General features: G+C 43.2%; 1 non-coding gene across 1 annotated transcript; it reads right to left on the bottom strand.

The window, feature by feature from the left end:
- Window positions 1-2,374: 2,374 nt before the first annotated feature.
- LOC119938348 lies at window positions 2,375-2,512 on the bottom strand. The gene has a single exon (XR_005454406.1). It is a non-coding gene; the product is annotated as a small nucleolar RNA SNORA7 (small nucleolar RNA).
- Window positions 2,513-23,312: the final 20,800 nt, after the last annotated feature.

Here is a 23,312-nt window from a genome sequence, read left to right as displayed (position 1 = left end):
ACATAGTATTCTTTAAAATAGCATTATAGGCCCAGAATATACGCTCAGTTATGCAGGTAGGCCAACATCTTGCACAGGTAGGAAAAGTGGCCCAAGTGAAAAGGGCAGAGGTTTGGGTGTAAGAAGATCAGTGGTCTGTCTATGTCTTGGTTCTACCAATGACCTGAAGTATTATTTGCTGAAAATCACTTACATCTCTCTGTATCTCAAATTCCTTACCAGTAAACTGGAGGCAATACTTGTCTCTCTCTAGGTCACAGAATGTAGATGATTAAATTAATAGTAATAATAATGATGGTATTTGTTAAGTGTTTACTATGTGCCAAACACTGTTCCAAGCGCTGGGGGGATACAAGGTAATCAGGTTGCCCCACGTGGGGCTCACTGGTCTTATCCCCATTTTACAGATGAGATAACTGAGGCACAGAAAAGTTTAGTGACTTGCCCAAAGTCACTCAGCTGACAAGTGTCAGAGCGGGGATTAGAATCCACGACCTCTAACTCCCAAGCCCATACTCTTTCCACTAAACCATGCTGCTTCTCAAGCAATCTACAAATTGAAGGTATTGCAAGCTAACATTTCATTGTGAATGACCATTTTCCAAAAGTCAAGTAGGGAAGTTTAACCTGAACAAATAAAGAGTCCAATTTTTTCCCTCACTGTTTTTTGTATTCTCAGAGGTCCGAGAAGGAAAGAGAAAGATCCAAGGAGAAGCAGTGTAACCTAATGAAAAGAGCTGGGAGTCAAAGGACCTGGATTCTAATTCCAGGTCCAGGACTTGTCTGCTGTGTAACCTTGGGCAGGTCAGTTTGGCCTAGAGGAGGGGCCTGGGAGCCAGAAGGATGTGGATTCTAATCCCAGCTCTGCCACTTGTCTGCTGTGTGACCGTGGTTAAGTCATTTAATTCATCTGTGTCTCAATGACCTCATCTGTAAAATGGGGATTAAGGCTGTGAGCCCCAGGTGGGACATAGACTGTGTTCAAACTAATTAGCTTGTTTCTACCCCAGCACTTAGGACAGTGCCTGACACGTAGTAAGTGCTTAACAAATACAATGTTTACTCTTTAAAAAAACCTCAAATTCCTTAAATACTAATTCCTCCTATTCCATTCATTCATTCAATCATATTTATTGAGCACTTACTGTGTGCAGAGCACTGTACTAAGCGCTTGGAAAGTACAAATCAGCAACATATAGAGACAATCCCTACTCAACAACAGGCTCACAGTCTAGAAGGGGGAGACAGACAACAAAGCAAAACAAGTAGACGGGTGTCAATACCATCATAATAGATAAATAGAATTATAGCTATATGCACATCAATAATGAAATAAATAGAGTAATAAATATGTACAAACATACACCAGTGCTGTGGGGATGGAAAGGGGGTAGGGCAGTGGGAGTGGGGGCGATGGGGAGGGGAGAAGGAGGAGAGGAAAAAGTGGGGCTCAGTCTGGCAAGGCCTCCTGGAGGAGGTGAGCTCTCAGTAGGGCTTTGAAGGGAGGAAGAGAGCTAGTTTGGCAGATGTACCACTGGAGATTTTTGAGAAGGGGAGTGACATGCCAAGACCGTTTCTGTAGAAAGATAATCCAGGCAGCAGAGTGAAGAACAGACTGAAAAGGGGAGAGACAGAAGGATGGGAGATCAGAAAGGAGGCTGATGCACTAATGCAGTCGGGATAGGATGAGAGATTGAATGAGTTGCATGTGAGATAGGTATCCAGCCCAGCATGTAGTACATTGCATGGCAAATAGTAAATTATTAAAAAGTACCAAAAAAATAAAGAACTCTATACAGAGTTGGTGTTCATCATAAAGTACCCATAGGCACCCATTCTTGTATTAATTTTAATTTCCAGAGAAAAATACGTGTACATCTATGCTAGTAAGAAATGTACATTTTTCAAAGTCAGTATCCTTGCTTTATTTTCTTTTTTCCTGATGTTTCGGGGAATTTCAAGATAAAAAAATGAAAATAAATTAAAACATTCTGAAAAGTAAACCTGTATCTAATAAATTGCACCATTCTACTTCCTACATACAGATCAACACAAAGAATGGATCACTTAGCTCTGGAAGTTTTTATACCGTAAGAGGAACAATCCAGCCTAATAGAAAGGGTCAAGGACTATCTGACAATGTTAATAATTAATTGTCTTATGCTGTCAGGTTGTCTCCGACCCATAGTGACTTCATGGACACATCTCTCCCAGAATGTCCCTCTCTCAATCTGCAATCGTTCTTATTGTATATCCACAGAGTTTTCCTGGTAAAAATATGGAAGTGGTTTACCATTGCCTTCTGATCAATAAACCTAAGTCTCCACTCTCAACTCTCTCCCATGCTGCTGCTGCCCAGCACAAGTGAGTTTAGACTTGTAGCAGATTGCCTTCCACTTGCTAGCCACTGCCCAAGCTAGGAATGGAATGGGTATGCCACTGCTTGACTCTCCCTCCCATAGACATGACTGTTAGAGTACTGGAAACTCTCCAGACGTGATCCTGAGAGGGGAAAATTAATTGTAATTTTCATTAAATTCTTATCATGTGCCAACACTGTGCTAAATGCTGCAGAAGATTCAAGATGGGTAGGTCAGACATAGTCTCTGTCTCTCATGGGGCTCACATTCTAAGGGAGAGGGAGGACAGGCATTTTATCCCCATTTTACAGATGAGGAAACTGAGGTATAGAGTAGTTATGATTTACACAAGATGAAATATTTGGCAAGTGGTGGGAACGAAGTTTAGAACCCAGGTTCCCTGACCCCCAGACCTGTGCTCTTTCCACCAGGTAGGTAACACTACTTCTCTGACACAATTATTTGCATCTATCCCACCACCTAACAAGAACCATTATTATTATTTTTATTATTAATCAATCAATAGTACTTATTGAGTACTTCCTGTGTGCAGTGCACTGTACTAAGTGCTTGGGCGAGTACAATGATCATAATAATAATGATGATTACGGTGTTTGTTAAGTGCTTACTGTGTGCCGGGCACTGTTCTAAACGCTGGGGTAGTAATAATAATAATAATAGTGATGATGGCATTTATTAAGTGCTTACTATGTGCAAAGCAGTGTTCTTAGGGCTGGGGAGGTTACAAGGTGATCAGGTTGTCCCTCGGGGGCTCACAGTCTTAATCCCCATTTTATAGATGAGGTAACTGAGGCACAGAGAAGTCAAGTGACTTGCCCAAAGTCACACAGCTGACAATTGGTGGAACCGGGGTTTGAACCCATGACCTCTGACTCCAAATCCCATGCTCTTTCCACTGAGCCACGCTGCTTCTCTAGGCAATTGGGTTGGATGCAGTCCCTGTCCCACATAGGGCTGACAATCTTAATCCCCATTTTACAGATGAGGGAACTGAGGCACAGAGATGTGAAGTGACTTGCCCAAGGTCACACAGCAGACAAGTGGCAGAGCTGAGATTAGAACCCATGACCTTCTGATTCCCAGGCCTGGGCTCTTTCCACTAGGCCACCCTGCTTCCATAGAACAGACTTGCTAGTCACAGTTCCTTGCTCATGACAAGCTCTCAGTCTAGAGGGGGAAACACACATTAATATAAATAAATAAATTCCGGATTTGTTCATAAATGCTGTGGGGCTGAGGAAGGGATGACTAATGGGAACAAATCAGAGCAAAGCTCTCCACCTTCAAAGCCTTATTGAAGGCACGTCTCCTCCAAGGGGTTCTCTCTAAGTCCTCTGGGTCAACCTGATTTGTTCTCTTCATTATTAGTCGTTAACTTGAAAAACAGGAAGCAAATTATGATTCATTCTAATCAGAGAATAGGAGAGAGTCTAGAGGCAAAGGTTCTGAGATCTAGAACTCTGCAAAGTTCCTATGGAACTCTGCTCTTGCCCTTGTATATCATTGCTCTGTTACTGCTGTCAAAGATATTTCTTGAAGAAAGGCTACCATGGTCCCACTGTTGGGTAGGGACTGTCTCTATATGTTGCCAATTTGTACTTCCCAAGCGCTTAGTACAGTGCTGTGCACATAGTAAGTGCTCAATAAATACGATTGATGATCAACCAGGTGGTCTTTTTAAATTGTAATTTCCCCTCGTCGAAAACCTCCAACGACTACCCGTTTTCCTTCTCATCAAATGAAAACTCCTGACCATTGGCTTTAAGGGTCTCCTACAAAGTATCAGCTTCTCACTTATCTACATTCTCCATCCACTATTCCCTGCCCAGTCCTATTCCCTTCTTCAAAGGGAAGCTTTTTGTTACTTCTTGTTCTCACCTCTCCTGCCTCTGCCCTCTGTCCGGTGCTGTCTCCACCTTCAAATCCATCAGCTCTTCCCATGCTCAAAACCCTCCTGAAACAACCAGAGGCATACCCAGATTAATGCTCCTCTTGTAGGTCATGTCCTCCCATTTGCCTCCTCAATTAATCAATCAACTGTATTTATTGAGTACTTAATATATGCAGAGTTTTCATTCATTCATTCATTCAATCATTTATTGAGCACTTACTGTGTGCAGAGCATTGTACTAGGCTCTTGGAAAGTACAATTCAGCAACATATAGAGACAGTCCCTACCCAACAATGGGCTCACAGTCTAGAAGGGGGAGACAGACAGCAAACCAAAACAAATAAACAGGTGTCAATACCATCAAAATAAATAGAACTATAGATATATTCACATCATTAATAAAATAGAGTAATAGATATATACAAATACACACAACTGCTGTGGGGAGGAGAAGGGGCTAGGGCAGAGGGAGGGAGTGGGGGTGTTGGGGAGGGGAGGAGGAGCAGAGGAAAAGGGGGCTTCCATCTGGGAAGGCCTCCTGGAGGAGGTGAACTCTCAGTAGGGCTTTGAAGGGAGGAGGAGAGCTAATAATGGCATTTGTTAAGTGCTTACTATGTGCAAAGCACTGTTCTAAGCACTGAGGGGGATACAAGGTGATCAGGTTGTCCCACGTGGGGCTCACAATCTTAATCCCCATTTTACAGATGAGGGAACTGAGGCTCAGAGAAGTTGACTTGCCCAAGGACACACAGCAGACATGGGGCAGAGCCTGGATTCGAACCCATGACCTCTGACTCCCAAGCCCGGGCTCTTTCCACTGAGCCACGCTGCTTGTTTGGTGGATGTGTGGAGGGCGGGCATTCCACGCCAGGGGTAGGACGTGGGCCAGGGGTTGACAGTGGGACAGGCAAGAACGAGGCACAGTGAGGAGGTTAGTGGCAGAGGAGCGGAGTGTGCAGTCTGGGCTGGAGAAGGAGAGAAGGGAGGTGAGGTAGGAGGGGGCGAGGTGACAGAGAGCTCTGAAGCCCATAGTGAGGAGTTTTTGCTTCATGTGACGCTTTATAGGCAAACACTGGAAATTTTTGAGGAGGGGAGTGACAAGCCCAGAGAGTTTCTGTACAAAGATAATCCAGGCAGCAGAGTGAAGTATGGACTGAAGCGAGGAGAGACAAGAGGATGGGAGATCAGAAAGGAAGTAGAGTACTATACTAAGTGCTTGGGAGAGCACAGTCCAAAAGAATGATCAGACATGCTCCCTGCTCATAATGAGCTTGAGCCCTTATCTAATCATAGTCAGGCATAGATATCATTTGCGTGAGTATTATTTTACCTACTGGACTATTTAAGCATTTATTTACTTATCCACCATACCACATTTTCTTTCCTCCTGACCAACTCCAATTTTCTGAAGTCATCATGCCCCATTTGGTCTCCATACCCAAACTACATTCTCTTGACGCACAAGTTGCCACTGCCGACACCACCCTCCCCATTGAACAACTCCCTCGCTCCTCTGTCCCTCCTCCAATTTGATACTACTAACCCACAATCCTGAATCACCTCCACAGTACACTTCCTCCTCTTCTATGCAGGAGCTGTGGAACACTGCTGGCAGAAATCCAGACACCAGGCCTCTTTGTTCTTTATCATTTCATCCTCACCTACTTTAATCTGCCCTCTCCTCTACCCGGCAACATTATTTCTCCATCTTTATTGATTTACACATCTATTGACAACGTCAGCTGTTTCAGATGTTCAAATCCCCCCTTAAATACCCTATTTCCCCAGCCACCCTGTCTCTTTCCCCGAATGACCTAGCCACATATTTCATTGAGAAAATTGAAGCCATCAGGTGTGATCTCCCTAAACTCGGCTTGCTCCTCTCAAATCCCTCCCTCTGCCTGTTCCTTCTTTGACTCTCCCATCTTTCCACAGTATCCCAAGAGATCTCCTGTCTCCTCTAAAAAACCACCTCTCCATTTGCATCTCCTGACCTATAAATTCACACCTTATCAAAACCCTTGCCCCCTCCCTTCTTCCCTACTTGATTGCCATCTTCCACCATTCATTTTCCAATGGCTTCTTCTGCACTGCTTTCAAACATGCTCTTATATCCCTTATTCTAAAAAGAACAATAATAGTAATAATAACAATGATAGTATTTGTTAAGTGCTTACTATGTGCAAAGCACTGTTCTAAGCACTGGGGAGCTTAGGTAATCAAGGTGATCAGGTTGTCCCACGTGGGGCTCACAGTCTTAATCCCCATTGTACAGTTGAGGTATCTGAGGTACAGAGAAGTTAAGTGACTTGCCCAAAGTCACACAGCTGACAAGTATTAGTTGGGTGAGCAATGAGCTGGGGAAATTAGAAGATGTCATTCACTATTTGAGCTGCTGTGTAATTCTGGGGAAGAAGTGTCCAGCTGAGCTTCAGAGTACTCTTTAAAACCTGGGATTCAAAATATTGACTTGCTTCCCGCGATTATCCTTGGAAGGCCTAACCGAAAAAAAAAAAGAAACAAATGGCTGGAAAGTATTTTGCAAACGATGGACTGTTTAAAGGATAACCATTAATGATAAAACTCTGGCACCCAGGGGATTAAGCAAATTCCAACAAGTTGACTTTTAAGTGGAAACCAACTACTATCTTAATCTCACAGGGATATACATGGAAATTCCAGATTTGCTCAGTGGGTAATTCTGAAGGACCTGATTCTTCAGTTATACCAGTTTTTTCCTCCCCTTTCTCAGGTTTAAATTTTAAATAGCTACTTTCCTGGCTCTGAAGGCTGTCGCCTCCCCTCCTCCCCACCTCCTGCTCCTCCTGTATCTTGACAATGGCTCAAGTTCTTGGGTGTTCATTGGCAGGAAGAAAAGACTCAAGTGACTTTTCCAGGCCTGGATCTTTTATTACTCAGCTGTGAGAGAGAGATCACTGAATACATTCTGGATTAGGGGGAAGTAAGATCAGAGTTCTAATGCTGACTCTTAATAAGCGTGATTCTCTCTGGGTCTAGGGGCAAATCACTTAATCTCTTCACCTGTTTTTACAGTTTCCCTGTCTGCAAAAGTGGGGGTAATGATGCCTGCCTTTCTCATAGGCTGTTATGAGGAATAATTATTTAATGCTTGCAAAGCCCTTTGAAGATAATATGCAGTGTTGTAATATGCTGGGTTCCTTTTGCCTGTGGAGGAAACCCTCATGAGTGCTTCTGAAGCTTTAAAACGGATGCTCAGTTATTTAAATAAACATACGGCTATTTCGATGTTGATTTAGGAAATACAAGCCTTCACTGGTTCCTTTCTCCCTCCTCCTTAACCCTCACCCAACTTTCATCCCTACTCCCCCCAAAGCACCCTTGCCAGGCAAAGGAGAAGTGAATGGCCACAATAAGGAGGTCCCAGATTGTGATATATATCAGCTTCTGAACAACCACCTCCTAATTCCAGAGCATCTTGCAGTTCAATGCAGTGATTCAGGTTTAAAGAGATACCTTTCTACTCTGCCAAAATTTACTTTCTGAAAGATAAAATTGACAACATCAGAACCTCACTTAGCAAATACTGGATGCAAGAGATAAGTCATAAGCGGGGGTTTGCTCAGATTCTAATCATACCGGGAAGCATTTAGAACATTTAAGCAGAAATAGCTCTGTTGCATTATTAAAAATTGGCAAAATATGAAAAGGAACCCAGTTTATGCAACTAACCTGAATGAGTTAATTAATCTAATGAGCATCAGTTTACGTAATTGTTACATTTCGTGAGCTTCTCCTTAAAGAACTAGCATAAGTCAGTGAAAAAAAGTGTGCAGTTTACCAAGTGTATGTATTTAAGAATATTAAATGTTAGAAGAGCTGTCATGCCATGGTCACGCAGCAATTCATATCCAAAGGCCAATTCCCCTTGCATTTGTAAATTTGCAAATGCAAACACACATTAAATGTGAAGAAAACTAGACTATGGCTTTGAGTTTTAAAAGCCCACAGACAGACAAACACACATGCACACACACACACACACAAACACCACAGATGTGTTAAAAGTTTGTAAATATTGTACAGAATGAGCTTTGCTTCACTGAAATACTTACGCCATGGTTCAGATTTGGCTTTGCTATGTTTCCTTTTTTACTATAAGGAAAATTAATAGCTTCCCCTGTTACATCTCAATTAAATTTAAAAATTCATATAAACACAAACCCCAGTCTCTCCCTCTCTCTGTCTCTCCCTCTCTCTCTCTCTTTCACACACACACACACACACACACACACACACACATATATACATGCACTCACATACACACTGATGTAGGAGCAGATAGGTGATGAACTGCTCAGGTGTCCTCTGAGTTCTTCCTCTACATATGAAATACAGGAAAAATGCCCTCGAATTTTAAAGGTGCCACTATAGTTGCTCTTTTCATGAAGACAGGAAAGATGAGTGTGAAATCTAAGCACCTTCCCTGCATGTGAGATCTAAGAGAAATTCTGGGAACAGTATCAAACCAATAAAGAGTGCACCATCAGCAAATGCGGGGTTCAAAAACCAGCTCTGCCGCTTCTCTGCTATGTGATCTTGGGGAAGTCACTTAACTTCTCTGGGCAGCAGTTTCCTCATCTGTAAAATGGGTATTAAGACTGTGAGCCCTGTGTGGGACAGGGTTTGTGTCCAACCTGATTATCTTGTAGCTACCCATGGGACATAGTAGGAGCTTAACAAATATTATTATTATTACTTAGAACTTTTCTGCCTACAGTGCTCTTTTCGTAGTTAAATAATTTGTTCATTCATTCATTCAATTGTATTTACTGAGTGCTTACTGTGTCCAAAGCACTGTGCTAAGTTCTTGGGAAAGTACAATATAATAATAAACAGACCCATTCCCTATCTACAATGAGCTTACCACACAGGAAGAATGTAAAATCTGCAATGACAACAAAAAATGGAAAATGGTCACCTATTCATATTTCCCGGCTACTCCATGTAGAGCAAGGCAGTAAAAATGCGAAGAAAGAAAGTAATAAACTCACATGAAAGGAGTGTAAGCTCTCTGGCATTTTCTGGCACTTCATAAGACACATGTATTGAAGTCTATTCTGCATGTGGGCCATGTCTATGCAGCACAGAGTTGGAATTTTTCCAGTGAATTTTGCTGGACCTAAGCTGGAAAATGGCTGGAACATATATTGCAAAAGATGGATTGTTTAAGGAATGACTATTAATTATAACACTCTGGCACCCCAGGAGATTAATAGGTGCTAAATAGAATTCCACATTCTCTAGGGGTTTCGGATATAGTACACTTTTTACCACTGTAGAAATTATCTTAATTTATTTTTTTTTAATTTATAAAATGAGACAGCAAAATAACTCTATCTTGTTCTGCAAATAGCTGTTTTAAAGGATTAAAAAGCATTATCTAAACTATGACATGCAAAATAGCAATAATATCTTACACTAATGGCTTAATACTTAACCATAAGGCTATTGTAAACAATGAGGTGAGCCATTGCTTTATGCAAATGTTAGAGGAAATCACTGGCCTTGGCCCAGGGTTAGGGGATATGATAGGAGGGTCCTAATAATCCACCCAAGTGCAGTCATTTAACCATATCCTCCTCCATCCACACACTCACTGGCCCTAAACTCACTCACTGAGCCATGCACATTCACCTTCTCACAGACACACAGAGCCTACTTAGCTTCATCTCTCTCTGGGACACAGGACTGTGGAAGCAGGTTATTTTCCCTAAACTCCAGCCCTCCCCACCAGTGGAAGTTGTCGGGAGTTATTTTGGGCTCTTTGTTACTTTCTGGGCTGCCTCAAAGTTTTCTATTACAGATGAATGGGCAGGCAACAAATCTAAATACAGAAATAAATGGATGGTGAGGCATTTTTCTATCTATAAAACTCCATTAAGCAACATTTTTGTTATCCCCCCATTGAAAAATCTTGGCCAATCAGTTTCATGAGGCTCATTTTCATAAGGAAGAGAAGTTTTCAGCAATCAGAATAGGTTTGTCCTATTAGCCGATAAGCTCCTCATTGGAATGGATGCTTCTTGAGGACAGGGTCTGTGATTTTTACCTCTTTGTGCTCTGTTGTACCTAATATAGTGCTAGTTCACAGGTAGTGCTTCATAAAAATACTAATTAATCTTTTATATTTATTGAGTACTTACTTGTGCAAAGCACTTTACTAAGTACCGTAGTACCGTGAATAAAGAACAGAGGTAGAAGTAAAGAGGTAGGTGAATAAAGAACAGAGGTAGAAGTAAAGAGGTAGAAAACTGGTCCCTGCCCTTCGGGAATTTACAATACAATGGGGAAAACAAACAAAATAATTTATGGATAAAGGTAAGAAGTGCCCACGTCTGTAGTAGAGTATGTAAATCAGTTCATATTATGCATTCTTCCTTCACAACAATTCCATATCTGCCCCTTCTTCACCATCCAAACAACCACCATTGTGGCCTAGGCACCTGTAATATCCTGGCTCAAATACTGAATCAGCCTCCTTCTTTAATCTCCCTCTCTCCAGTCTCTCCCCTATCCAGTCCACACTTTACCCTGCTGTCTGGATCATTTTTCTAAAACATCATTCTGCACACATCTCCCAGCTCCTCGAAAACCCGCAGTGGTTGTCCATTTCTCTAGATGACAAACAGAAACTCCTCACTACTGGCTTTAAAAACACACAGTCAGCTCTCTCCCTCTGATTTATCCATTTTCTTTTTACACTAAACTCCAGTTCACACTCTTCACACTCTCCAGGTAACTTACTGTGCCTCACTGTTGCTTTCCTACAGCTAACGTCTTGTTCATGTCAATCAATCAATCAATCAATCGTATTTATTGAGTGCTTACTGTGCTCAGAGCACTGTACTAAGCGCTTGGGAAGTACAAGTTGGCAATATATAGATACAGCCCCTACCCAACAGTGGGCTCACAGTCTAGAAGGGGGAGACAGAGAACAAAACAAAACATATTAAAAAAATTAAATGAATAGATATGTACAAGTAAAATAAATAAATAAATAGAGTAATAAATATGTACAAACATATATATATATATATATATATATACAGGTGCTGTGGGGAAGGGAAGGAGGTAAGACGGGGCGATGGAGAGGGATGTCCTCCTCTCCTGACTGGAACTCCTTCCCCTTTTGTGTCTGACAAACCACCTTTCTCCATATCTTCAAAGCCCTTCTGAAATCTCATATCCTCCCTGGTCATTTCAATCAAACAATCGACCCATCAGTGCTATTTACTGAGCACTTATTACGTGCAGGGCACTCTTTTAAGAGAAGTAGCATGGAGTAATGGTTAGAACATGGGCCTGGGATTCAGAAGGTCATGGGTTCTAATGTCAGCTCTGCCACTTTTCTGCTGTGTGACCATGGGCAAGTCACTTAATTTCTCTGTGCCTCTGTTGTCTCATCTGTAAAATGGGGATTAATAATAATGATAATAATGATGGTATTTGTTAAGCACTTACTATGAGCAAAGCACTGTTCTAAGCACTGGGGGGATACAAGGTGATCAGGTTGTCCCACGTAGGGCTTAGAATCTTAATCCCCATTTTACAGATGAGGGAACTGAGGCATAGAGAAGTTAAGTGACTTGCCCAAAGTCACACAGCTGACAATTGGTGGAGCCGGGACTTGAACCCATGACCTACGACTCCAAAGCCCGTGCTCTTTCCACTGAGCCACGCTGTTTCTCATAGACAACCCCAAATGGGGCAGGGACTATGTCCAATCTGATTTCCTTGGTTCTACCCCAGGGTTTAGAACAGCGTTTGGTACATAGTAAACACTTAAACAAATATCATCATTATCATTATTGTCATTATTACTAAGTGCATGTGAGAGTAATAATCACGATGGCATTTATTAAGCGCTTACTATGTGCAAAGCACTGTTCTAAGTGCTGGGGAGGTTACCAAGTGATCAGGTTGTCTCACGGGGGGCTCGCAGTCTTAATCCCCATTTTACAGATGAGGTAACTGAGGCATAGAGAAGTGAAGTGACTTGCCCAAGGTCACACAGCTGACAATAATAATAATAATAATAATAATGGTATTTGTTAAGCGCTTACTATGTGCAAAGCACTGTTCTAAGTGCTGGGGGGGATACAAGGTGATAAAGGTTGTCCCATGGGAGGCTTACAGTCTTAGTCCCCATTTTACAAATGAGGGAATGAGGCCCAGAGAAGTTAAGTGACTTGCCCAAGGTCATACCGCTGACAAGTGGTGGAGCTGGATTCGAACCCATGACCTCTGACTCCCAAGCCCGTGCTCTTTCCACTGAACCACGCTGCTTCATTCAACAGAGTTGGTAGATAGGTTACTTGCCCACAAGGACTGTACAGTCTAGAGGGGGAGACAGGCATTAAAATACATTACAGATATCTTACTGAAGAAAGGAGATGCTACCAAATTCAACAATTATTGTACGATTTCCTTGATCTCACATGCCAGCAAGGTATTGCTAAAAGTTAGACAGCATTGAATGGAGACTACCCTAAGGGTTTATTATTAAAAGTTAAGGAGTAGAGCAAAAAGATGGGCCTGCATTTGAATGCCAAGAAAACAAAGATCATGATAGCTGGAAATTTAACACATTTATAGCAGATGGAGAGAAGATTGAAATGGTTGACAATTTTTCTCTCCTGGGATGGATAATCAATAATAAAGGACTTAGTAGTCAAGAAGTATGCCAAAGATTCGTTAGGAAGATTCACTATGAAAAGCCTGGAAAAAAACATGAAATGTGCTGATGTAACAATTGCCACAAAAATAAAAATTGTCAATTCTATAGTGTTTCCAGTGACAGTGTATGGATCTGAAGCGGCATGGCTCAGTGGAAGGAGCCCGGGATTTGGAGTCAGAGGTCATGGGTTCAAATCCAGGCTCTGCCACTTGTCAGCTGGGTGACTTTGGGCAAGTCACTTAACTTCTCTGTGCTTCAGTTATCTCATCTGTAAAATGGGGATTAATAATAATAATAATAATAATGGCATTTATTAAGCACTTACTATGTGCAAAGCACTGTTCTAAGCACTGGGGAGGTTACAAGGTGATCAGGTTGTTCCACGGGGGGCTCACAGTCTTAACCCCCATTTTACAGATTAAGACTGTGAGCCCCCCATGGGGCAACCTGATCACCTTGTAACCTCCCCAGCGCTTAGAATAGTGTTTTGCACATAGTAAGTGCTTAATAAATGCTATCATCATTATTATTATTATTATTATCTGAAAGCCGGACAATGAAAAAACAGGATAAAAAGTGCACTGACTCTTGTGAAATGTGGTGTTGGAGAAGGCTTTTGTGAAAAACACGGACTGCCTGAAAAACAAACAAATGGGTTTTGGAACAAATGAAGCCAAGGTGGTCTTTGGAAGACCAAATGACTCGACTTAGATTGGCACAATTTGGACACCATCAGGAGTACTGATTCTCTGGAGAAGACACTAGTGCTAGGAGAAGTCCAGGGAAAACATGGAAGAGGCAGACCAGCAGCTAGATGGGTAAAAAAACCGTTACAACAATAACGGAAGAACCATTAGCCAGGTTACGGATTATGGCAGAACATAGGATGTTCTGGAGACAATATATCCATAGAGTCACCGTGAATTGGAAACAACTCTACTGCATTTAATAATAATAATTCAGCTACATACGTGAGTGATGTGGGCCTGAGAGTTGGGTGAATATCAAGTTATTAAGGGGTAAAGATCCATGTGTGAGGGTAATACAGAAGTGAGACAGAATAGGGGAAATGAGGGTTTAGGGAAGTTTCCTGATTTAAACTCTTCACCTTATTCATTCATTCATTCAATTGTATTCACTGAGCACTTACTGTATGCAGAGCACTGTTCTCTAAGGAAATGGGAGAGAATAAGGATATTACATAATTAGTGTGGGACAGAGAGTGGGGTGACTATCAAGTGCTTAAGGCATATAGACCCCACCCTTCTCCGCACAGCACTGTGTACACATGCTTTTCTCCCCCTTCAGCACTTTATGGACTAGAATCATGTATTCTAATTTCAGTTGCATTCTCCTAGGTACTTTGTACAGTGTTCTGCAGCACAGTAGGTGCTAAATTAATGGTATTGATTTTTTTATTATTATGGGACATTGGGTGTGCCTAAGGATTGAACTGATGCGAAAGTCTGCAGATGATAGTTGAAAGAATGTCAGCTGGGCAGAAGAAAATTTCATCAGGTACATTTTATGGCATGTCTTCCTTCATTGCAAAGAAGGACTTGGTAAAGTTATAAGCATAAACTATTGCTAATAATAATAATAAATTGTTATTACTATTATAACCCATGACCCATGAAACCCTGACCTTCTGATTCCCAGGTGTGTGCTCTACCTACTATGCCATGCTGCTTCATTAACAAGGAGGACCTGAATTGCAGTCAGTTTCCCAGAACTGAGGCATTTCTCAGAACGACAGACTTCATTCTAGGCTGTAAGCTGGTCGTGGGCAGGAAATGGGTCTACCAACTCTGTTACACTGCACTTCCCAAGCAGTTAATTGAGTGATATGCACACAGTAAGCACTCAATAAATACCATTGATTGCTTAATTGAGTGGGTGGGAAAGGAGAGGGCACTGGAGAACAGGACACCCAAGCCCCTGCTGCATGGGGAACTGAGAACAGTCAGATAAATATCTATAATTAATTAATTTATTGAGATAAATGTCTGCCTCCCCTTCCAGACTGCAAGCTCGTTGTGAGCAGGGAATGTGCCTCTTTATTGTTATATTGTACTTTCCCAGTAGAGCTTAGTATAGTGCTTTGCACATAGTAAGAGCTCAATGACTACAACTGAATGAATGCATGAATGTATCTGTAATTTATTTTAACATTTATTTCCCCCTGTTGACTGTAAGCTCCTCATGGGCAAGGATCATGGAAAGAGCACAGGTTTGGGAGTTAGAGGGTTCTAATCCTGTCTCTGCCACTTGTCTGCTGTGTGACCTTGGGAAAATCACTTCACTTCTCTTGTGCCTCAGTTCCCTCTTCTGTCAAATGAGGATTAAGACTGTGAGCCCCACATCTGCTATGTGACCTTGGATAAATCATTTAACTTGACTGTACCTCAGTTTCTCATCAGTAAAATGGGGATTAAATTCTACTTCCTCCCTGATTACCTTGTATCTATCCCGGGGCTTAGAACAGTGCAGAGCACTGTACTAAGTGCTTGGAAAGTATAATTCAGCAACAAAGAGAGACAATCCCTGCACACAATGGGCTCACAGTCTAGAAGGGGAGCAGTTCTGCCACTTGCCTGCTATGTGACAGAAGTAGAATTTCTCCATGAGTGTGGGGTGGGCATAGTTGAGTGGTCTATGGCTGTGGGTTAGAGGGGTTAGGTAGTTTCCGAGCAGGTCTCTAGTGCCATCCTTCAATATGAAAGGCATACATGTATGTATCCTACTTTTCTGGTTGTTCTCACACTACCTGACAAAGGCTGGCATTCTCCACCACACTTTCTCTAGTGGAACTGTTTGCTGAACAGAAGGAATTTGTGCTGCAAAGTCAAAATCAAGAAACAATTGGCACCACCTAAGTTTTACATCAGTCCAACATATGGCCTGCAGCTCACAAAGCAATGACGAACTGATCATGCCAACTTCTATGCTCATGTTGATCATCTCTACTCCACTCCTGTGAATGTCTAAAGGCTCACAAATTCCTAGGATACCCCCTCCTGTGATAGTACGGTGGAAATAAAATTAATGCCATCAGCAGTAATTTCTATTTTCAGGGCACAAATTCATACATATCTTAGGTGAATGGACATATTCAAAGCTGTTCCTCAAGGCTCTGTTCTCTAGTTACTATTTTCTCAAATCATATTTCATGCTTGGAAGTAATTGCCAGATTGCCAGATTAAATAGGGTTTGAACCACTTTATTCAAGCAGAAATGGTATAGTCATCAATAATAGGGGTTTACCAGTCTGCCATGCCAACATTCTTCAACTCCAACTGAGGCCACCTATAATAAAATGATTATATCAACATTTTATGACTTGTATTCTATTTCTAGCGATAATGCAGCTTAACAGAGCCAAATAGAATAGTGTCCTTAGGTTAAAAGCTGAAGCCACCACCTCCTTAGATGGCATCTCATGAAGAAAGGCATAGGCATGTTTAGGAATGGACTGGCTAGTATAGTGAAGCCCCCCTCAGGGTCGCATCTGGAAAGTTTCCAGTACTCTACCAGTCTCTACTATGGGAAGGAGAGTCAAGGAGAGGCCTACCCATTCCATTCCTAGCTTTGGCAGTGGCTAATGAGTGGAAGGCAATATGCTACAAGTCAAAACTCACCTGTGCTGAGCAGCAGCGGCATGGGAGAGAATCAAGGGTGGAGACTCATGTTGACTGCACAGAAGGAGAGAAAGGTAAACCAGGTCCGTATTTTTACCAAGAAAACATGGATACACTATCTGAACTATTGCAGATGGAGGTGGGGCATTCTGGAAGAGATGTGTCCATGGCGTTGCAATGGATTCATTCATTTCAATCATAATTATTGAGCACTTACTGTGTGCAGAGCACTGTACTAAGCGCTTGGAAAGTACAATTCAGCAATAAAGAGAGACAAGACTCACAAGCATAAGACAGAGCATAGTGTTGGGATGAGTTGACAAAGCCTCCAAATAAGAATATCTGGGAGGAAGTGTCAATTCTGAAGCACACTTTGGAAATTCAAGGTAGGGGGTGGGGCCTCAAGGTAAAAAGAAATCAAACAAAAGGGAAAGTCCAAAACAGCCTGGGATGTTTTGTACCCATTTGCAAGGAGCTTGGGAACTGGAGAAATGAGAAGTCTCAGCTCCGGCCTGTGACTACAGTGTAGGGGGGAATGACTGAGAGGTGGAAGGGCAGCAATTAGGTGTGGGAGCTAGGTTAGAAGGGTATTGTTTTCAGGAAACAGCATGGTCTAGTGGAAAGAGCATTGGATTGGGAGTCAGAGGACCTGAGTTCTAATCCTAGCTCTGCTGGGCAGCCACAACTTCTCCATGCCTCAGTACCCTCATCTGCAAAATGGGGATTCAATGTGTTTTCTTCCTCCTGCTTAAACTGTAAGCCCCAAGATTTGATTATCTTGTACCTACCCCTGTGCTTAGTACAGTGTTCAGCACCTAGTAAGTGTTTAAGATAGGCAAGGGAAAATGGAAAATGTTTGGTGTTGGCCGCCTAGTCTAGCTACACACAACCAAGGAAATAGGAGGCCAACATAGGGTGATTGAACTAAAGTGACATACCAATGGAAATGAAATTCACCTGTGAGTACAAGTGTATCTAAAAAGGCAATGTGGGACCCACAGTCTTGGCCACATTGTAACATAGAAAAAAGTTGTCCCTTGTGTTGTCATGTTGAATGTTTGCAGCACCTGTGCTGTTTTCTTCATTGCCACTTTGAATCTCGTTCCTTCCAGAGTTTTTGCTCAGAAAAAGCCAACGCTCCCTGAACAGCAGCATGCCTTGCTTGTCTATGCTTGGTCATTGACTCCCAGTTTTCATTTAGGGGGCAGCATTTTTTTTTTTTTCTAATGGTATTTGTTAAGTGCTCACTATGTGCCCGGCTTGTATGAAGCGCTGGAGTAGATACAAGCTAATAATAATAATAATGATGACACATTAAGTGCTTACTACTACTACTACTACTAATGGTATTTTTTAAGTGCTTACTATGTGCAAAGCACTGTTCTAAGTGCTGCGGAGGTTACAAGGTGATCAGGTTGTCCCATGTGGATCTCACAGTCTTTATCCCCATTTTTAGATGAGGTAACTGAGGCCCTGAGAAGTTAAGTGACTTGCCCAAGGTCACACAGCAGATGCATGGCAGAGCTGGGCATGTCATTTAGACCCCAGGTCCTCTGACTACTCAGGCCAGTGATCTTTCCACTAGCCCATGCTGCTTCATAGCACTGTCTGAGACTTGGCTTTACTGTGCTCATCAAAGGTTTCTTCTGCATTACTTGCCTTTGGTTTCCTAATTTCAACTCTCCAGGCGGCAGTTGCCTCAATATGTTCATTCTCTTCATATGTCCTACCCTGTGAATCAAAGACACCAATTATATTCCCAAAACTCAGTGTTTTTGATCTCATCTTCCCATTTTATATTGATATGACTTGTAAATCATCATCATCATCATCAATCGTATTTATTGAACGCTTACTATGTGCAGAGCACTGTACTAAGCGCTTGGGAAGTGTAAATGGAACTGATTGAAATGCTTCTGATGTCGCACAATGCACAGGCTTTGCATCTGTAAACTCATTGTGGTCAGGGAATGTGTCTGTTACATCTCTGTGTTGTACTCTCCCAAATGCTTAGTACAGTGTCCTGCACACAGTAAGTGCTCAAAAAATATGATCGATAGATTGTAGAGAAGGTTGAGCATCATCATCATCATCATCAATCGTATTTATTGAGTGCTTACTGTGTGCAGAGCACTGTACTAAGCGCTTGTGAAGTACAAGTTGGCAACATATAGAGACAGTCCCTACCCAACAGTGGGCTCAGAGTCTAAAAGCAGCATGCCAGCTCTTAAGTTCCAGAGCTTGGTTCATTCATTCAATTGTATTTATTGAGTGCTTACTGTGTGCAGAGCACTGTACTAAGCACTTGGGAAGTACAAGTTGGCTGTGTGCAGAGCACTGTACTAAGCGCTTGGGAAGTACAAGTTGGCAACATATAGAGACAGTCCCTACCCAGCAGTGGGCTCAGAGTCTAAAAGCAGCATGCCAGCTCTTAAGTTCCAGAGCTTGGTTCATTCATTCAATCGTATTTATTGAGTGCTTACTGCGTGCAGAGCACTGTACTAAGCACTTGGGAAGTACAAGTTGGCAACATATAGAGACAGTCCCTACCCAACAGCGGGCTCACAGTCTAGAAGGAGTTCTAGATTGGTTCCTCTGATGATTTCAGATGTCTATGGAATCTGTGCAGGGGCCTCCATGCTGCTATTTCCTGCACTTGTCCCGTAACTGATCCACACAAAGGAGCTTACAAGAATCCCACTATGCATCACATTGATGATAAGACTGTACCTTGCTGCACTGTGGCATTAATTATCCCCATTCCTTTGCTTGTTTTGTTCCTTCCGATCACAATCTTCCTGAAGTATCTGCTCCATTCATGATGCCTTCTACTCCTATCTTTCAGTTGTCACTGTGGTACCACAGATTGAGGTTTTGCTTCATTGCATCTTTTAAACACCCAAGAATATACAAGCTGCGTCATTTTCTACTGATCAATTTATGTAGGAAACATAGAACTACCTATCCATGAATTTTATATGTTTATGGAGCTAGTGAATTCACTCCCTGAAAGTTCAGACTTTCAGTGAGTAGGAATGGTTTCGTAGGAGTTCACTTAATACTAGTAAAAATTACCTGACTTGTAATTTAAAAAGACTGTGGGGTAGCTCTCTGGGAAACTCAAGTATTTTTGTTTCCAAGGATTTCAAGAAAGCCTTATTGTCCATTGTTTGAGCTTTGGTATTTCTATCTCCTCAGATTACCATCTGAATTGAGGGTTCAAATAGGCCTGATGATTTGGAAGAAAATGAAAATGAAAATACCCAATTTCCCCTAGTTTGTGCCACATTTTCTTGAAATGGGGCCCAAATTCCTGAGATCTTGGCCCTATGTGTCAATTTATTAAGGCCCTGAGCCTAAGGCTGTGGTCCAAAGTGCTCCTGGATCCCCCTGAAGTTGCATTTGGCTTCAGGATATACTAATGAAAGTCTCCCATAGTTGACTAAGAGCCCACCTCTTTCGAATCGGTAGGTGGTTGGTATGAAGCTACAGAAAAAATACAAAACTGTCATTTTTAAGGATTATGCCAAAGGCATGAAAAGGAAATAGGCCCTTCTAAAGATAATGATAATAGTGATGGTATTTGTTAAGCATTTGCTTTTTGCCAGGCACTGGACTAAGCGCTGGGGTGGATACAAGCTAATCAAGTTGGACACAGTCTCTGTCCCATGTGAGCCTAACAGTCTTAATCCCCATTTTATAGATGCACAGAGAAGTGAAGTGACTTACCCAAGGCCATACAGCAGACCTGTGCAGTGCTGGAATTAGAACCCACGACCACCTGATTCGCAGGTCCACGCTCCATCTATCCACTATGCCATGTTGCTCCATTGGCCCTGCGTACAGAGAAGCAGCGTGGCTCAGTGGAAAGAGCCAGGGTTTTGGAGTCAGAGGTCATGGGTTCAAATCCTGGCTCTGCCAACTGTCAGCTGTGTGACTTTGGGCTAGTCACTTCACTTCTCTGGGCCTCAGTTCCCTCAATTATAAAATGGGGATTAAGACTGTGAGCCCCAAGTGGGACAACCTGATCACCTTGTAACTTCCCCAGTGCTTAGAACAGTGCTTTGCACATAGTAAGCACTTAATAAATGCCATTATTATTATTATTATTATTATTACAGAGACCCAGTATAGTTAGGGCAGGATATAAGCATAGGACTCTTCTAAGGAGGAGAAGAAAGTGTTGCTCTCTGTCTAGGTAGTGCATGTCTCCGTGGGCCCTCCAGCTTGGGGAAGCAGGTGGCTCAGTGGAAAGAGCACGGGCTTTGAGGTCAGAGGTCATGAGTTCAAATCCGCTACTTGTCAGCTGTGTGACTTTGGGTAAATCTGAGGCCCCTCCTTCCTCCCCCCTCCCCATCCCCCCCCCGCCCTACCTCCTTCCCCTCCCCACAGCACCTGTATATATGTTTGTACAGATTTATTACTCTATTTATTTTACTTGTACATATTTACTATTCCATTTATTTTATTTTGTTAGTATATTTTGTTTTGTTGTCTGTCTCCCCCTTCTAGCCTGTGAGCCCATTGTTGGGTAGGGACTGTCTCTATATGTTGCCAACTTGTACTTCCCAAACACTTAGTACAGTGCTCTGCACACAGTAAGTGCTCAATAAATTCGACTGAATGAATAAATCAGTTAATCAATCAATCAATCAATCGTATTTATTGAGCACTTACTATGTGCAGAGCACTGTACTAAGCGCTTGGGAAGTACAAATTGGCAACACATAGAGACAGTCCCTACCCAACAGTGGGCTCACAGTCTAAAAGGGGGAGACAGAGAACAGAACCAAACATACCAACAAAATAAAATAAATAGGATAGAAATGTACAAGTAAGATAAATAAATAAATAAATAAATAGAGTAATAAATGTGTACAACCATATATACATATATACAGGTGCTGTGGGGAAGGGAAGGAGGTAAGATGGGGGATGGAGAGGGGGACGAGGGGGAGAGGAAGGAAGGGGCTCAGTCTGGGAAGGCCTCCTGGAGGAGGTGAGCTCTCAGCAGGGCCTTGAAGGGAGGAAGAGAGCTAGCTTGGTGGATGGGCAGAGGGAGGGCATTCCAGGCCCGGGGGATGACGTGGGCCGGGGGTCGACGACGGGACAGGCGAGAACGAGGCACGGTGAGGAGATTAGCGGTGGAGGAGCGGAGGTTGCGGGCTGGGCAGTAGAAGGAGAGAAGGGAGGTGAGGTAGGAGGGGGCGAGGTGATGGACAGCCTTGAAGCCCAGGGTGAGGAGTTTCTGCCTGATGCGCAGATTGATTGGTAGTCACTGGAGATTTTTGAGGAGGGGAGTAATATGCCCAGAGCATTTCTGGACAAAGATAATCCGGGCAGCAGCATGAAGTATGGATTGAAGTGGAGAGAGACACGAGGATGGGAGATCAGAGAGAAGGCTGGTGCAGTAGTCCAGACGGGATAGGATGAGAGCTTGAATGAGCAGGGTAGCGGTTTGGATGGAGAGGAAAGGGTGGATCTTGGCAATGTTGCGGAGCTGAGACCGGCAGGTTTTGGTGACAGCTTGGATGTGAGGGGTGAATGAGAGAGCGGAGTCGAGGATGACACCAAGGTTGCGGGCTTGTGAGACGGGAAGGATGGTAGTGCCGTCAACAGTGATGGGAAAGTCAGGGAGAGGGCAAGGTTTGGGAGGGAAGACAAGGAGTTCAGTCTTTGACATGTTGAGCTTTAGGTGGCGGGCGGACATCCAGATGGAGATGTCCTGAAGGCAGGAGGAGATGCGAGCCTGGAGGGAGGGGGAGAGAGCAGGGGCAGAGATGTAGATCTGGGTGTCATCAGCGTAGAGATGATAGCTGAAGCCATGGGAGCAAATGAGGTCACCAAGGGAGTGAGTGTAGATTGAGAACAGAAGGGGACCAAGCACTGAACCTTGGGGAACCCCCACAGTAAGAGGATGGGAGGGGGAGGAGGAGCCTGCAAAAGAGACTGAGAAAGAACGACCGGAGAGATAAGAGGAGAACCAGGAGAGGACGGAGTCTGTGAAGCCAAGGTCAGATAGCGTGTTGAGGAGAAGGGGGTGGTCCACAGTGTCAAAGGCAGCTGAGAGGTCGAGGAGGATTAGGACAGAATATGAGCCGTTGGATTTGGCAAGCAGGAGGTCATTGGTGACCTTTGAGAGGGCAGTTTCTGTGGAATGAAGGGGACGGAAGCCAGACTGGATGGGGTCGAGGAGAGAGTTGTTGTTGAGGAATTCTAGGCAGCGCGTGTAGACAACTCGTTCAAGGAGTTTGGAAAGGAATGGTAGGAGGGATATGGGACGATAACTAGAAGGTGAGGTGGGGTCAAGAGAGGGTTTTTTTAGGATGGGAGAGACATGGGCATGTTTGAAGGCAGAGGGGAAGGAACCAGTGGAGAGTGAGCGGTTGAAGATGGAAGTTAAGGAGGGGAGAAGGGATGGAGCGAGAGATTTCATAAGATGAGAGGGAATGGGGTCAGAAGCACAGGTGGCCAGAGTAGCACTTGAGAGGAGGGATGAGAGTTCCTCTGAGGATACCCCTGGGAAGGATGGGAGAGTAGCAGAGAGTGTTGAGAGCTGGGGGGATGGAGAAAGGGGGGAAGAGACTTTGGGGAGGTCGGACCTGATGGATTTGATTTTGTTAATGAAGTAGGAGGCCAGATCGTTGGGGGTGAGGGAAGGAGGAGGGGGAGGAACCGGGGGC

This window comes from Tachyglossus aculeatus, chromosome 1, assembly GCF_015852505.1.
Source record: "Tachyglossus aculeatus isolate mTacAcu1 chromosome 1, mTacAcu1.pri, whole genome shotgun sequence".
Taxonomy (NCBI): Eukaryota; Metazoa; Chordata; class Mammalia; order Monotremata; family Tachyglossidae; genus Tachyglossus; species Tachyglossus aculeatus.
Note: the sequence above shows the minus strand (reverse complement) of the source record. Positions and strands in the feature narration are given on the sequence as shown.